The following is a 16,121-nucleotide window of genomic DNA, read 5'->3' on the forward strand; positions in this document are numbered from 1 at the left end:
TTCATGTCTCCGTGAATCTGGAGGGGTGACAAGAACCTCTAAGGTTATGGATGTGCTGTTGCCACTAGGGATAAAACATTAGTGCTATGTTCAAGGATGTAGTCACTAGTTACATTACGCGCAATACTTAATGCAATTGTCTGTTGTTAGCAACTTAATACTGGAGGGGGTTCGGATGATAACCTGAAGGTGGACTTTTTAGGCATAGATGCATGCTGGATGGCGGTCTATGTACTTTGTCGTAATGCCCAATTAAATCTCACTATACTCATCATGATATGTATGTGCATGGTCATGCTCTCTTTATTTGTCAATTGCCCAACTGTAATTTGTTCACCCAACATGCTGTTCGTCTTATGGGAGAGACACCTCTAGTGAACTGTGGACCCCGGTCCAATTCTCTTTACTGAAATACAACCTACTGCAATACTTGTTCTACTGTTTTCTGCAAACAATCATCTTCCACACAATACGGTTAATCCTTTGTTACAGCAAGCCGGTGAGATTGACAACCTCACTGTTTCGTTGGGACAAAGTACTTTGGTTGTGTTGTGCAGGTTCCACGTTGGCGCCGGAATCCCTGGTGTTGCGCCGCACTACATCCCGCCGCCATCAACCTTCAACGTGCTTCTTGACTCCTACTGGTCCGATTAAACCTTGGTTTCTTACTGAGGGAAACTTGCCGCTGTGCGCATCACACCTTCCTCTTGGGGTTCCCAACGGACGTGCCAACCACACGCATCAAGCAAATTTCTGGCGCCGTTGCCGGGGAATTGAAGAAAAGTTACACCACAAAGATTTCTAACTCCCACGTCAACTACGCGCCAGCAAGTAAATTTCTGGCGCCGTTGCCGGGGAGATCAAGACACGCTGCAAGGGGAGTCTCCACTTCTCAATCTCTTTACTTTGTTTTTGTCTTGCTTAGTTTTATTTACTACTTTATTTGCTGCACTAAATCAAAATACAAAAAAATTAGTTGCTAGTTTTACTTTATTTGCTATCTTGTTTGCTATATCAAAAACACAAAAAAATTAGTTACTTGCATTTACTTTATCTAGTTTGCTTTATTTACTGTTGCTAAAATGGCCAACGCTGAAAATACTAAGTTGTGTGATTTCACAACCACAAATAATAATGATTTCTTATGCACACCTATTGCTCCACCTGCTACTACTACAGAATTCTTTGAAATTAAACCTGCTTTACTGAATCTTGTTATGCGAGAGCAATTTTCTGGTGTTAGTTCTGATGATGCTGCTGCCCATCTTAATAATTTTGTTGAATTATGTGAAATGCAAAAATATAAAGATGTAGATGGTGATATTATTAAACTAAAATTGTTCCCTTTCTCATTAAGAGGAAGAGCTAAAGATTGGTTGCTATCTCTGCCTAAGAATAGTATTGATTCATGGACTAAATGCAAGGATGCTTTTATTGGTAGATATTATCCCCCTGCTAAAATTATATCTTTGAGGAGTAGCATAATGAATTTTAAACAATTAGATACTGAACATGTTGCTCAAGCTTGGGAAAGAATGAAATCTCTGGTTAAAAATTGCCCAACCCATGGACTGACTACTTGGATGATCATCCAAACCTTCTATGCAGGACTAAATTTTTCTTCACGGAATTTATTGGATTCAGCTGCTGGAGGTACCTTTATGTCCATCACTCTTGGTGAAGCAACAAAGCTTCTTGATAATATGATGATCAATTACTCTGAATGGCACACGGAAAGAGCTCCACAAGGTAAGAAGGTAAATCCTGTCGAAGAAACCTCTTCCTTGAGTGATAAGATTGATGCTATTATGTCTATGCTTGTGAATGGTAGGCCTAATGTTAATTCTAATAATGTTCCGTTAGCGTCATTAGTTGCTCAAAAAGAATATGTTGATGTGAATTTCATTAAAAATAACAATCACAATGATTCTAGGCCATACCCTGCTAATGGTAATTCTTATGGTAGATATGCTTCATCTAATGAAGAAAAGATGCTAGAAATTGAAAGATCCACTAAGAGCTTTATGCAATCACAATATGAGCAAAATAAATTGTTTACTAAAACTATGAATGAGCAATCTACCTTGTTGAAGAATATAGGGAATCAACTTGAAAATTTGAATAGGGAGATCTCGGGGTTACAAACTAAACTTGCTAATGCTGAAACCCGAATCTCATACATGTCTGCATCACAATCTTCTTTAATTAATAAAATGGCTGCTAAACCTGAGGATTTAGATGATAAAATTACTACTACAGCAAATGCCATTCAAGTTAGAATTAATGAGAATATAAGATTAATGGCTGAACTGCGTGCTAGGTGGGATAGAGAAGAAAATGAAAAACTAGCTAAAGAGAAGAATGTAGCTAAAGTTTGGACTATTACCACCACTAGTAATGCTAATGCTACACATGTTGCTGCACCCCCTACTAATACTAATAAAAGAATTGGTGTTAGCAATGTTTCCACTTCTAATGCAAAGCGCGAAAAACTGCCTGAAACTGCTAAAACTGCTGAAACTGCCTGTGATAAAGCTGCTGAAATTTTTTCCAACATTGGGGATGATGATCCTATTGCTTTAGATTATAATGGTTTGAATTTTGATGATTGCCACATCTCTGAAGTTATAAAGTTTTTGCAAAAACTTGCTAAAAGTCCTAATGCTAGTGCTATAAATTTGGCTTTCACGCATCATATTACAAATGCTCTCATAAAAGCTAGAGAAGAGAAATTAGAGCGCGAAGCCTCTATTCCTAAAAAGCTAGAGGATGGTTGGGAGCCCATTATTAAGATGAAGGTTAAAGATTTTGATTGTAATGCTTTATGTGATCTTGGTGCAAGTATTTCTGTTATGCCTAAGAAAATTTATAATATGCTTGACTTGCCACCGCTGAAAAATTGTTATTTGGATGTTAATCTTGCTGATCATTCTACAAAGAAACCTTTGGGGAAAGTTGATAATGTTCGCATTATCGTTAACAATAACCTTGTTCCCGTTGATTTTGTTGTCTTGGATATTGAATGCAATGCATCTTGTCCCATTATATTGGGAAGACCTTTTCTTCGAACTGTTGGTGCTATTATTGATATGAAGGAAGGTAATATAAAATATCAATTTCCTCTCAAGAAAGGTATGGAACACTTCCCTAGAAAGATAATGAAGTACCCTTTTGATTCTATTATGAGAACAAATTATGATGTTGACACTTCGTCTCTTGATAATACTTGATGCACACTTTCTGCGCCTAGCTGAAAGGCGTTAAAGAAAAGCGCTTATGGGAGACAACCCATGTTTTTACCTACAGTACTTTGTTTTTATTTTGTGTCTTGGAAGTTGTTTACTACTGTAGCAACCTCTCCTTATCTTAGTTTTGTGTTTTGTTGTGCCAAGTTAAGCCGTTGATAGAAAAGTAAGTACTAGATTTGGATTACTGCACAGTTCCAGATTTCTTTGCTGTCACGAATCTGGGTCCACCTCCCTGTAGGTAGCTCAGAAAATTAAGCCAATTTACGTGCATGATCCTCAGATATGTACGCAACTTTCATTCAATTTGAGCATTTTCATCTGAGCAAGTCTGGTGCCATTTTAAAATTCGTCAATACGAACTGTTCTGTTTTGACAGATTCTGCCTTTTATTTCGCGTTGCCTCTTTTGCTATGTTGGATGAATTTCTTTGATCCACTAATGTCCAGTAGCATTATGCAATGTCCAGAAGTGTTAATAATGATTGTGTCACCTCTGAATATGTCAATTTATATTGTGCACTAACCCTCTAATGAGTTGTTTCGAGTTTGGTGTGGAGGAAGTTTTCAAGGATCAAGAGAGGAGTATGATGCAACATGATCAAGGAGAGTGAAAGCTCTAAGCTTGGGGATGCCCCGGTGGTTCACCCCTGCATATATCAAGAAGACTCAAGCGTCTAAGCTTGGGGATGCCCAAGGCATCCCCTTCTTCATCGACAACATTATCAGGTTCCTCCCCTGAAACTATATTTTTATTCCATCATATCTTATGTGCTTTTTCTTGGAGCGTCGGTTTGTTTTTGTTTTTTGTTTGAATAAAATGGATCCTAGCATTCACTTTATGGGAGAGAGACACGCTCCGCTGTAGCATATGGACAAGTATGTCCTTGGTTTCTACTCATAGTATTCATGGCGAAGTTTCTCCTTCGTTAAATTGTTATATGGTTGGAATTGGAAAATGATACATGTAGTAATTGCTATAAATGTCTTGGGTAATGTGATACTTGGCAATTGTTGTGCTCATGTTTAAGCTCTTGCATCATATGCTTTGCACCCATTAATGAAGAAATACATAGAGCATGCTAAAATTTGGTTTGCATATTTGGTTTCTCTAAGGTCTAGATAATTTCTAGTATTGAGTTTGAACAACAAGGAAGACGGTGTAGAGTCTTATAATGTTTTCAATATGTCTTTTATGTGAGTTTTGCTGCACCGGTTCATACTTGTGTTTGTTTCAAATAAGCCTTGCTAGCCTAAACCTTGTATCGAGAGGGAATACTTCTCATGCATCCAAAATACTTGAGCCAACCACTATGCCATTTGTGTCCACCATACCTACCTACTACATGGTATTTTCCGCCATTCCAAAGTAAATTGCTTGAGTGCTACCTTTAAAATTCCATCATTCACCTTTGCATTATATAGCTCATGGGACAAATAGCTTAAAAACTATTGTGGTATTGAATATGTAATTATGCACTTTATCTCTTATTAAGTTGCTTGTTGTGCGATAACCATGTTCACTGGGGACGCCATCAACTATTCATTGTTGAATTTCATGTGAGTTGCTATGCATGTCCGTCTTGTCTGAAGTAAGAGAGATCTACCACCTTATGGTTAAGCATGCATATGTTAGAGAAGAACATTGGGCCGCTAACTAAAGCCATGATCCATGGTGGAAGTTTCAGAATTTGACAACAATCCTCAAATCTCAAATGAGAAAATTATTAATTGTTGTTATATGCTTATGCATAAAAGAGGAGTCCATTATCTGTTGTCTATGTTGTCCCGGTATGGATGTCTAAGTTGAAGAATAATCAATAGCGAGAAATCCAATGCGAGCTTTCTCCTTAGACCTTTGTACAAAGCGGCATAGAGGTACCCCTTTGTGACACTTGGTAAAAACAGTGCATTGTGATGATCCGGTAGTCCAAGCTAATTAGGACAAGGTGCGGGCACTATTAGTACACTATGCATGAGGCTTGCAACTTATAAGACATAATTTACATGATGCATATGCTTTATTACTACCGTTGACAAAATTGTTTCATGTTTTCAAAATCAAAGCTCTAGCACAAATATAGCAATCGATGCTTTTCCTCTATGGAGGACCATTCTTTTACTTTCAATGTTGAGTCAGTTCACCTATTTCTCTCCACCTCAAGAAGCAAACACTTGTGTGAACTGTGCATTGATTCCTACATACTTGCTTATTGCACTTATTATATTACTCTATGTTGACAATATCCATGAGATATACATGTTACAAGTTGAAAGCAACCACTGAAACTTAATCTTCTTTTGTGTTGCTTCAATGCCTTTACTTTGAATTATTGCTTTATGAGTTAACTCTTATGCAAGACTTATTGATGCTTGTCTTGAAGTGCTATTCATGAAAAGTCTTTGCTTTATGATTCACTTGTTTACTCATGTCATATATATTGTTTTGATCGCTGCATTCACTACATATGCTTTACAAATAGTATGATCAAGATTATGATGGCATGTCACTCCAGAAATTATCTGTGTTATCGTTTTACCTGCTTGGGACGAGCAGAACTAAGCTTGGGGATGCTGATACGTCTCCGACGTATCGATAATTTCTTATGTTCCATGCCACATTATTGATGTTATCTACATGTTTTATGCACACTTTATGTCATATTCGTGCATTTTCTGGAACTAACCTATTAACAAGATGCCGAAGTGCCAGTTGCTGTTTTCTACTGTTTTTGGTTTCAGAAATCCTAGTAAGGAAATATTCTCGGAATTGGACGAAATCAAAGCCCAGGGGCCTATTTTTCCATGAAGCTTCCAGAAATCCGAAGGAGAGACGAAGAGGGGCCACGAGGGGGCCACACCCTAGGGCGGCGCGGCCCCCCCTTGGCCGCGCGGCCCTGTGGTGTGGGGCCCCCGTGCCGCCTCTTGACCTGCCCTTCCGCCTATAAATAGCCTCCGTGACGAAACCCCCAGTACCGAGAGCCACGATACGGAAAACCTTCCAGAGACGCCGCCAACGCCGATCCCATCTCGGGGGATCCAGGAGATCGCCTCCGGCACCCTGCCGGAGAGGGGAATCATCTCCCGGAGGACTCTACGCCGCCATGGTCGCCTCCGGTGTGATGTGTGAGTAGTCTACCCCTGGACTATGGGTCCATAGCAGTAGCTAGATGGTTGTCTTCTCCCCATTGTGCTATCATTGTCGGATCTTGTGAGCTGCCTAACATGATCAAGATCATCTATCTGTAATTCTATATGTTGCGTTTGTTGGGATCCGATGAATAGAGAATACTTGTTATGTTGATTATCAAAGTTATATCTATGTGTTGTTTATGATCTTGCATGCTCTCCGTTATTAGTAGATGCTCTGGCCAAGTTGATGCTAGTAACTCCAAGAGGGAGTATTTATGCTCGATAGTGGGTTCATGTCTCCGTGAATCTGGAGGGGTGACAAGAACCTCTAAGGTTATAGATGTGCTGTTGCCACTAGGGATAAAACATTAGTGCTATGTTCAAGGATGTAGTCACTAGTTACATTACGCGCAATACTTAATGCAATTGTCTGTTGTTAGCAACTTAATACTGGAGGGGGTTCGGATGATAACCTGAAGGTGGACTTTTTAGGCATAGATGCATGCTGGATGGCGGTCTATGTACTTTGTCGTAATGCCCAATTAAATCTCACTATACTCATCATGATATGTATGTGCATGGTCATGCTCTCTTTATTTGTCAATTGCCCAACTGTAATTTGTTCACCCAACATGCTGTTCGTCTTATGGGAGAGACACCTCTAGTGAACTGTGGACCCCGGTCCAATTCTCTTTACTGAAATACAACCTACTGCAATACTTGTTCTACTGTTTTCTGCAAACAATCATCTTCCACACAATACGGTTAATCCTTTGTTACAGCAAGCCGGTGAGATTGACAACCTCACTGTTTCGTTGGGACAAAGTACTTTGGTTGTGTTGTGCAGGTTCCACGTTGGCGCCGGAATCCCTGGTGTTGCGCCGCACTACATCCCGCCGCCATCAACCTTCAACGTGCTTCTTGACTCCTACTGGTCCGATTAAACCTTGGTTTCTTACTGAGGGAAACTTGCCGCTGTGCGCATCACACCTTCCTCTTGGGGTTCCCAACGGACGTGCCAACCACACGCATCAAGCAAATTTCTGGCGCCGTTGCCGGGGAATTGAAGAAAAGTTACACCACAAAGATTTCTAACTCCCACGTCAACTACGCGCCAGCACCTACCAGCCGGTGGCAGCCGGGCCTCAAGGGAATCTACTGGGTATTAAGGTACTCCTTTTAATAGAGCACCGGAGCAAAGCATTAACACTTGGTGAAAACATGTGATCCTCATACCTACGCCTTCCCCTCCAGTTGTCCCAATTTCTGTCACTTTGGGGCCTTTGGTTCCGGACATAGACATGTGCATACAACTTGTAGATACAATCTAAGCAATAATTATAGAGCTTAAATCTAAGATCATGCCACTCGGGCCCTAGTGACAAGCATTAAGCATAACAAGATTGCAGCAACAATAACTTCACAAACTTTATAGATAGACTAATCATAATGTATCATCCATCGGATCCCAACAAACACAACACCGATTACATCAGATGAATCTCAATCATGTAAGTCAGCTCATGAGATCATTGCATTGAAGTACATGGAGGAGAGAATACCAACTAGCTACTGCTAGAACCCGTAGTCCATGGGGGAACTACTCACGGAGCATGATGGAGGCGGTGGCGTTGATGGAGATGGCTTCCGGGGGCACTTCCCCATCCCGGCAGGGTGTCGGAACAGAGACTTATGTCCCCCAAATTGGAGTTTCGCGATGGCGGCGGCGCCCCTGGAGTCTTTCTGGAGTTTCGTCAATTGGTATCGCGTTTTTAGGTCGAAAGGGCTTATATAGGCGAAGAGACGGAGTCGGAGGGTGCCTGGGCCCCCCTCACAGTAGGCCGGCGCGGCCAGGCCTGGGGCCGCACCGCCATGTTGTGTGGTGGCCCCCTGGCCCCTCTCCGACTCTCCTTCGGTGTTCTGGATGCTTCCGGGAAAAATAAGATGTTTGGCGTTGATTTCGTCCAATTCCGAGAATATTGCCCGAACAGCCTTTCTGGAACCAAAAACAGCAGAAAACAGGAACTGGCACTGTGGCATCTTGTTAATAGGTTAGTTCCGGAAAATGCATAAAAACATTATAAAGTGCAAGCAAAACATGTAAGTATTGTCATAAAACAAGCATGGAACGTCAGAAATTATGGATACGTTGGAGACGTATCATGGGCCTTTAGTAAACCCCGGGTACCATTGATAACCCACAAGTATAGGGGATCGCGTGTAGCCTTTTCGATAAGTAAGAGTGTCGAACCCAATGAGGAGCTAAAGGTAGGATAAACATTCTCTCAAGTTCTATCAACCACTGATACAACTCTACGCACACTAAGCGTTTGCAATATCTAGGAAATAAAACTAGAGCGATAACGGGTATGAGAGGTGACTTTGCAGAACAATAAAATACACGGAATAAATGTTAGTGCTGCAGCAATAAAACAAACTAAACTAACATTACCATGAGTGTGGAAAGGCGGTGGTAATAGTGGTGGCTTTGTCCAAGATCAATTAGTGAGGATCTTGGGTTCAATGTCTTCGATGCAGCTTTCTATGTAGGAGAGGCTAAATATACATGCTCTCCCTCCGGGATTACAAGTACTATATGATTGGCTTGCTAGCAAACATCCGTAAATACTAGCAAGCATTAAGGTTTCCCCAACCATAGCCTTAAGTAAATGGTCCTCTTACTCCCATACATGCAACTATCCGGTTCGCGTCCTTAGGTTTCTGTCACTCCGGCAGAACTTCCCCCTTCTAGTATACAAGTACTACCAACCCTATGGTGCTTGATCCATGCGCGCACAAATATAATGGGCACCAAGGACAGTAACATATCAACATACAACTCTAATGAACCAAAGAGAAACAACCAATCAATCAATGAACAAATAAACTATGGCAACATGACATAGATCATAGGATTATAACTTATAGCATCAAACACCATGTTTACATAGGGTGGTACAGAGGTTTGTGAGAGGATGGACCACTGAATACAATGAGGAGTTGGTGATGGAGATGGCGGTGAAGACGTCGGAGAGGGGCTCAGCGAGGAGCGTCGGGAGGCGGAGGCGTGGGCAGCGGCGGCGCGGGGGACTCCTTCCCCGCCGCCGGCATCATGGGGGAGTGCCGCCCCTTAGCCTTCTTCTTCATTGAGTTGGTGCTGGTGTAAATGAGTGTTTCCCCCTCCTTGGCTGCTGCCAAGGAGGAGGATTTTCGTGACAATGCTTGGGGGCCTCCAAAAATAGGGTTTCCCATCAATATATAGTGTTGGAGATGCAATCTAGGCCATGGGATGGATGCCCCTTTGATCCAAGGGCTCTTGGGCACCTGATACGTCAAAAACGTATCTACTTTCCCGAACACTTTTGCTATTGTTTTGCCTCTAATTTGTGTATTTTGGATACAACTAACACGGACTAACGCTATTTTCGGCAGAATTGCCCTGGTGTCTCGTTTTTGTGCAGAAATTTAACTTTCAGGAAAATCCCCGGAATTTATGTCAAAGGGCTTATTTTTCCAGAAGATTCACGGAGCCAGAAAGGCAGGCCTGGGGGAGGCCCAGGGCCCCCACACACTAGGCCGACGCGGCGTGGAGGGGGGCGCGCCGCCCTACCGTGTGGCCCCCTCGACCAGCCTCTGACGCCCCCCTCTGGACTATTTAAGCGTTTCGATCTAAAAACGCGAGACGAGAAGTCGAAGTCGCCAGAAACCATCCAGTACACCGCCGCCATCGCGAAACTCCGTCTCGGGACCAGAAACTCCGTTCTGGCACTCCACCGGGACGGGGAATTGGAGGAGATCATCGCCATCATCACCACCGACGCTTCTCCATCGACCAGCCATGTTTCCCCCATCCATGTGTGAGTAATTCCCCCGCTTTAGGCTGAAGGGGATGGTAGGGATTGGATGAGATTGGTCATGTAATAGCATAAGATTGTTAGGGCATAGTGCCTAGTGTCCGTAATTGGTACTTTGATGATATTGTTGCAACTTGTTATGCTTAATGCTTGTCACTAGGGCCCGAGTGCCATGATCTCAGATCTGAACATGTTATTGTTTTATGATGATATGCATTATTTTATGATCTTACCTGCAAGTTGTATACACATGTCGCTGTCCGGAACCCGAGGCCCCAAAGTGACATAAATTGGGACAACCGGAGGGGAAGGCAGTGATGTGAGGATCACATGTGTTCACGGAGTGTTAATGCTTTGCTCCGGTGCTCTATTAAAAGGAGTACCTTAATTTCCAGTAGATTCCCTAGAGGCCCGGCTGCCACCGGCTGGTAGGACAAAAGATGTTGTGCAAGTTTCTCATTGCGAGCACGTACGACTATATACGGAACACATGCGTATGGATTGCTTAGTACTTGGACACCGTTTTATTATTATTTGCAAATGCCCTGCTTTGATTGTTACATGAGTTTCTCTCATCCATGCAATGCCCGTCATCCATCCCTGTGCCTACAGTATTTTATTCCTGCTGTTTACTATAATCACTACTGCTGTCTCTGTTACTCTGCTGCTGTTATTTCACTACTGCTACTGCTATAAACTGTTACTACTGATAAACTCTTGCGAGCAAGTCTGTTTCCAGGTGCAGCTGAATTGACAACTCCGCTGTTAAGGCTTTCAAGTATTCTTTGTCTCCCCTTGTGTCGAATCAATAAATTGGGTTTTACTTCCCGCGAAGACTGTTGCGATCCCCTATACTTGTGGGTCATCAAGACTATTTTCTGGCGCCGTTGTCGGGGAGCATAGCTTTATTTGGAAGTTCACTTGGATTGATATTGTTCGCTGCAAATTCTCCATCATGGGTAAATCTCGCGATCCTAAAGTCGCCATATTACCATCCACTACAAGAAAAGGTACAACTCTGAGTACCTCTGCTGCTCTTGATTCACCATCTGTGATAAGTCAACTTATTTCACCACCACAAGCTTCACATGCTGGTACTTCTGCTCAATCTGAAAATTCTTATAATATTGATGATGCTTCTGTTGTGCTTGATGATAGTGGTTCATTGGGATCTTTTCTAGATGCTACAATTGCTAGGTCTAGACAAATTGAAAATACTGAAACTCCTAATGAAAATGCTGCTACACCTGTTAATTCACCTGAGTCTGTTGAATACTCTAGTGATGATCCTGATGAAGATTATGTGGAACTTGATGATGATTTTATTGATAAATGCAATGCTACTACTGATGCAAGAAAAATTAAAAAGTTGCTTACACAACATACTGTTAGATATAAGCTATCTCCTGATCCTAAATTTGCCACATCTCCTGTAAGCATTAAGGATAAAGATTATGATTTTTCTCTTGATCTATCTCATATAGCTATTGTTGAGAAAACACTTTTGTGGTACTGAAAAAGAAAGTGCTGTAGAACACATGAATGAACTTTCTACTTTGAGTAGCTTGTTTTCTGATGATGTCAAGATGCGTACTTATTTTGTTGCTAAAATTTTTCCTTTCTCATTAAAGGATGATGCTAAAACTTGGTATAATAGTTTGCCTCCTGGTTCTATTGATAGTCCAAGTTGTTTGCTTGATGTTTTCTTTCGGAAATACTTTCCTGGTAGTGCTCAACATGCTGCTTTGCAGAAAATTTATAGCTTTGACCAGGGAGATGGAGAGAAATTTCCTGAAGGTTGGGCAAGATTTTGCTCTCTTATCAGAGCACGACCTGGACATGATTTGGAAAAGCATGATTTACTTGATATATTTTATAGTGGACTAACCATTGAGTCTAGGGCATACTTGGATAGTTGTGCTGGTTGTGTTTTCAGGAAAAGAACTCCAGACGAAGCTGAAGAATTATTGGCAAAAATAGGCCGGAATCATGATGATTGGACTACACATGAACCAACTCCGATGCCGATATTGAAGAAGAGGGGTTTGATTAAATTAAATGATGAAGATATGAGGGAAGCCAAGAAATCTCTTAAGGAGAAAGGTATTAAATCTGAAGATGTGAAGAATTTACCTCCCATAGAAGATTTATGTAAGATAATTCCCCCTTCATCCATGATTGAGGTAAACTCTCTTCAACGCTTTACTAGGGAAGATATTCCGTATTCAAAACCTCCTGCTCAATGCTTAGATGAGTTTGATAATTATATTGTTAAGCAAGAAAATTTTAATATGAGAGTAGAGAATCATTTAATGGAAAATTCTCAAGCTATTAGTAATTTGCATGATATTGTGGAGAGAACCTCCAATGATGTTAAGATGCTTGTTAAACATTTTCATATGGTTCAAACTCAAATTGATCAACTCACTAAAGTGCAAAATGACTTGTTAAAAAATAGTTCTAAATAAAAACATGCTTATGAAGTAACAACTAGAGGTGGTGTTTCTACTCAGGATCCTCTATATCCTGAAGGGCATCCCAAAAGAGTTGAACAAGATTCTCAACGAATTGAACCTAGTGTTCCTTCTAAGAAAAAGAAGAAGAAACATAAAAATGTTGTAGAATCCTCTGAACCTGTTAATGATCCTAATAGTATTTCTATTTCTGATGCTGAAACTGAAAGTGGTAATGAACATGATAAAGATAATGATAAGAATGATGCTTCTAATAAAGAAGAGGTTGAAGATGAACCTGAAAAGCATGCTAAAAATAAAAAGTTTACTAAAGAAGATTTTATTGCTAAGAAACATGGTAATGAAAGAGAACCGTGGGTTCAAAAGCAAATGCCTTTTCCTGCTAAGAAACTAAAATCAAAGGAAGAAGAACACTGTAATAAATTTTGTGATTGGATGAAACCTTTGTTCTTGCAAATCCCTTTGACTGATGCTATTAAATTGCCTCCTTATTCAAAGTATATGAAAGATATTATCACTAACAAAAGGAAAATTCCTAATGAGGAGATTTCCACTATGCTTGCTAATTACTCTTTCAATGGCAAAGTTCCAAAGAAGTTGGGCGACCCAGGTATACCGACTATTCCTTGTTCCATCAAGAATAATTATGTTAGAACTGCTCTATGTGATTTAGGAGCGGGTGTTAGTGTTATGCCTTTTTCTCTTTATAAGAGACTTTATTTAGATAAGTTGATACCGACTGATATATCTTTGCAAATGACTGATAAATCTACTGCTATTCCTGTTGGTATATGTGAGGATGTTCCTGTTCAAGTTACTAATAACTGCTTGATATTAACTGATTTTGTTGTGTTGGAAATGCCTGAAGATGATAATATGTCTATTATTTTGGGAGACCTTTTCTTAACACCGCAGGGGCTGTTATTGATTGCAATAAAGGAAAAGTTACTTTCAATGTCGATGACAAGGAGCATACCGTTTATTTTCCCAAGAGGATTGATAAAGTATGTGGAGTTAATACCATTTCTAATGTGAGAACTATCAAAGTGGGAACTATTGATTGTCCTATATATGAGCCTAAAGAAGGATATCAAAACATTATGATTGGATCCATATCAATACAATTCAAGGTAACATGATTGATTTGAGGTTTATTTCTTCTTATGCTATGTAAAATTTATTTGGTGGCAAGACTTGATCAACCTTGTTAACAAATTCATTTTATATGCATAGAGGGGCTAAACAACATTTCTTTCTTCTTCCACTTGTTCTACTTGCTGTAGCACTTTTTGTTTGCGAAGTTCTTTAGTCAATTAAAGATTTCAAAATCTTTTTCTCCCCAGTAATAATAAATTTAATACCCAGAAATGTGCATTTTTCAAAGTTTTCAAAAATTCACAAAAATTATACCGTTGGTCTTATTTTTCGAAGAGGCACACAGGAGCACACAGGGATGACAGTTAGGGGTACCCCAGGGTGGCACCCCACCAGCCGGCGCGGCCAGCAAGGGGGGCGCGCCACCCTGTTGTGTGGGGCCCTCCTTGCCCCACCACTTCATCTCTTCCTCCCATCTCATTCTCTCTCCCGAAAAAACTCGCACCAGCTTTCTCTCACTCGTGTTTCTGCTCAAGAGCTCAAGATTTTTCGATCTCTTTGCTCAGCCCAGATTTCTGTCTGAAATTTGGCACATTTTCTCTCCGGTATGTGACTCCTCCGATTATCCAAGTAGAATTTTGTTTGGTTGAGTATATGTTGAATATTTTGCTACTGTAGGTAACATGTTTAGTGAGCTTGCATGCTTGTTCTAAGTTGTAAAAATTAGTTTTGATGCATGTTTAGTACTCCAGCAAGTTCCTATAGTAGTTTCCCTCAATTATATGTCACCAAATCAAATTTTATAATGTTTGTTGAAAAATTTCAGAAAATGGAGTGGAATAGTCATCAACTAAACCAACAAGAATTGGAGGTGCAACAAGTTATGAGAGTTAACCGCAAAGAGGGAGTATACCCTCTTACTACACGTGCATAGATTTTATGAGGAGTGCAGGAATCCTGCGAGATGTTCAAAAACTGATTTCCAATGCAGGGTTGGAAAGTTTTGTTGTTGGTGAACCATACCAATATGCAAAACTAAACATGTCTGTGGTTCAGGATTTTGAATTCAATTGGTCTCAATCTAAACCTATGGTTCGGTACAAAATTTATAATAAAACTGTCAACTTACCTTTCAATGATTTTTGTGCAGCAATTAGAGTGCCACAATGGGGATCATGCGAGAAGATAAGGGGACTGCCGCAGGAGCTCTTGAGTCCCTACAAGATGATTTGTCATGGAAGAAGCTTCTCAGAGGATGGTGGTAAAATCAGTAGTATTCAACTCCCAGCTATTCGCTACTTTGCTTATTTCATCACCAAGTGCGTTCTTGCTAGAAAGAATGCAAGTAAGTTATCTATCCAGGATTTAGCTTTTCTAGCTGCTGCATTACAAGGTGATAGGACTTATAATTTGGGTGCTTTGATAGCCTATAGACTTGCTACTAACCGTGAGAAGGGCGAAATTTGTGGAGGTCTAATCGCCTCTCGTTTATTAGCTATGCATGGTGTAGAACCTCACCATCTTGATATTCAGCTTTTCGTAGAGAAACTTGACATAGTCTCCATGATTAAGCATGAATTTGTTTCTGATTTGTCTAATTTGAGTAACCTGTCTTACAAGATAACATTTTACAAGAAAACTTGGAGAACTAAGAAAACTGAAAAACTAGTAGGATTGCCTACACCTGTTCTGTTTAACCTTGATTCCAGGAAGGATTGGTCAGTCACAGAAGGTGAACTGAATGCATACATAGAGGGAGATGGCCATCATGCAAGAGACGGAACGGAGGAGGCTGAGGAACACCTCGACTCGTCATCCGATGCAGCAAGTTCTTCGCATCAACATTTTGGGCATGAGGAGCCTTCACCCTTTTCTTCTGCACCGGGACCTTATTATGACTACGCCATGTATGATCCACCGGCGTGGAACCCTGACCCTCGCTGGGGTTGAACTCCACTTAGGCCAAAAGCCTAAGCTTGGGGGGAGGTATACCGGCATCACTCATTCTTTGCATATTATAGTTGCTGGATACTTGTACATACTTGTTTAGTTTCTTTAAGTGGTTTTCTAATAAGAGGGAGATGATATTTGGGGAAGTGCTGCCTGAAAACAGATTCTGGACTGATACCAAAAAAATTCTCAAAAACAGCCAGAACGTTATTTGGCGAATCCATTTTTTGAGCATGTTCTCCAGGTTGTTATCTAACTTTCATTAGTTGAACACTTTTCGAGATGGGCAGCGGAAGAATTTCTTAAAAATCGATTATTGTACTGCTGTCAAGTTTGACGAATTCCTGCTGCTTTGTGTTTATGTGACTCTTT

This window comes from Lolium perenne, chromosome 1 (genome assembly GCF_019359855.2).
Source record: "Lolium perenne isolate Kyuss_39 chromosome 1, Kyuss_2.0, whole genome shotgun sequence".
Taxonomy (NCBI): domain Eukaryota; kingdom Viridiplantae; phylum Streptophyta; class Magnoliopsida; order Poales; family Poaceae; genus Lolium; species Lolium perenne.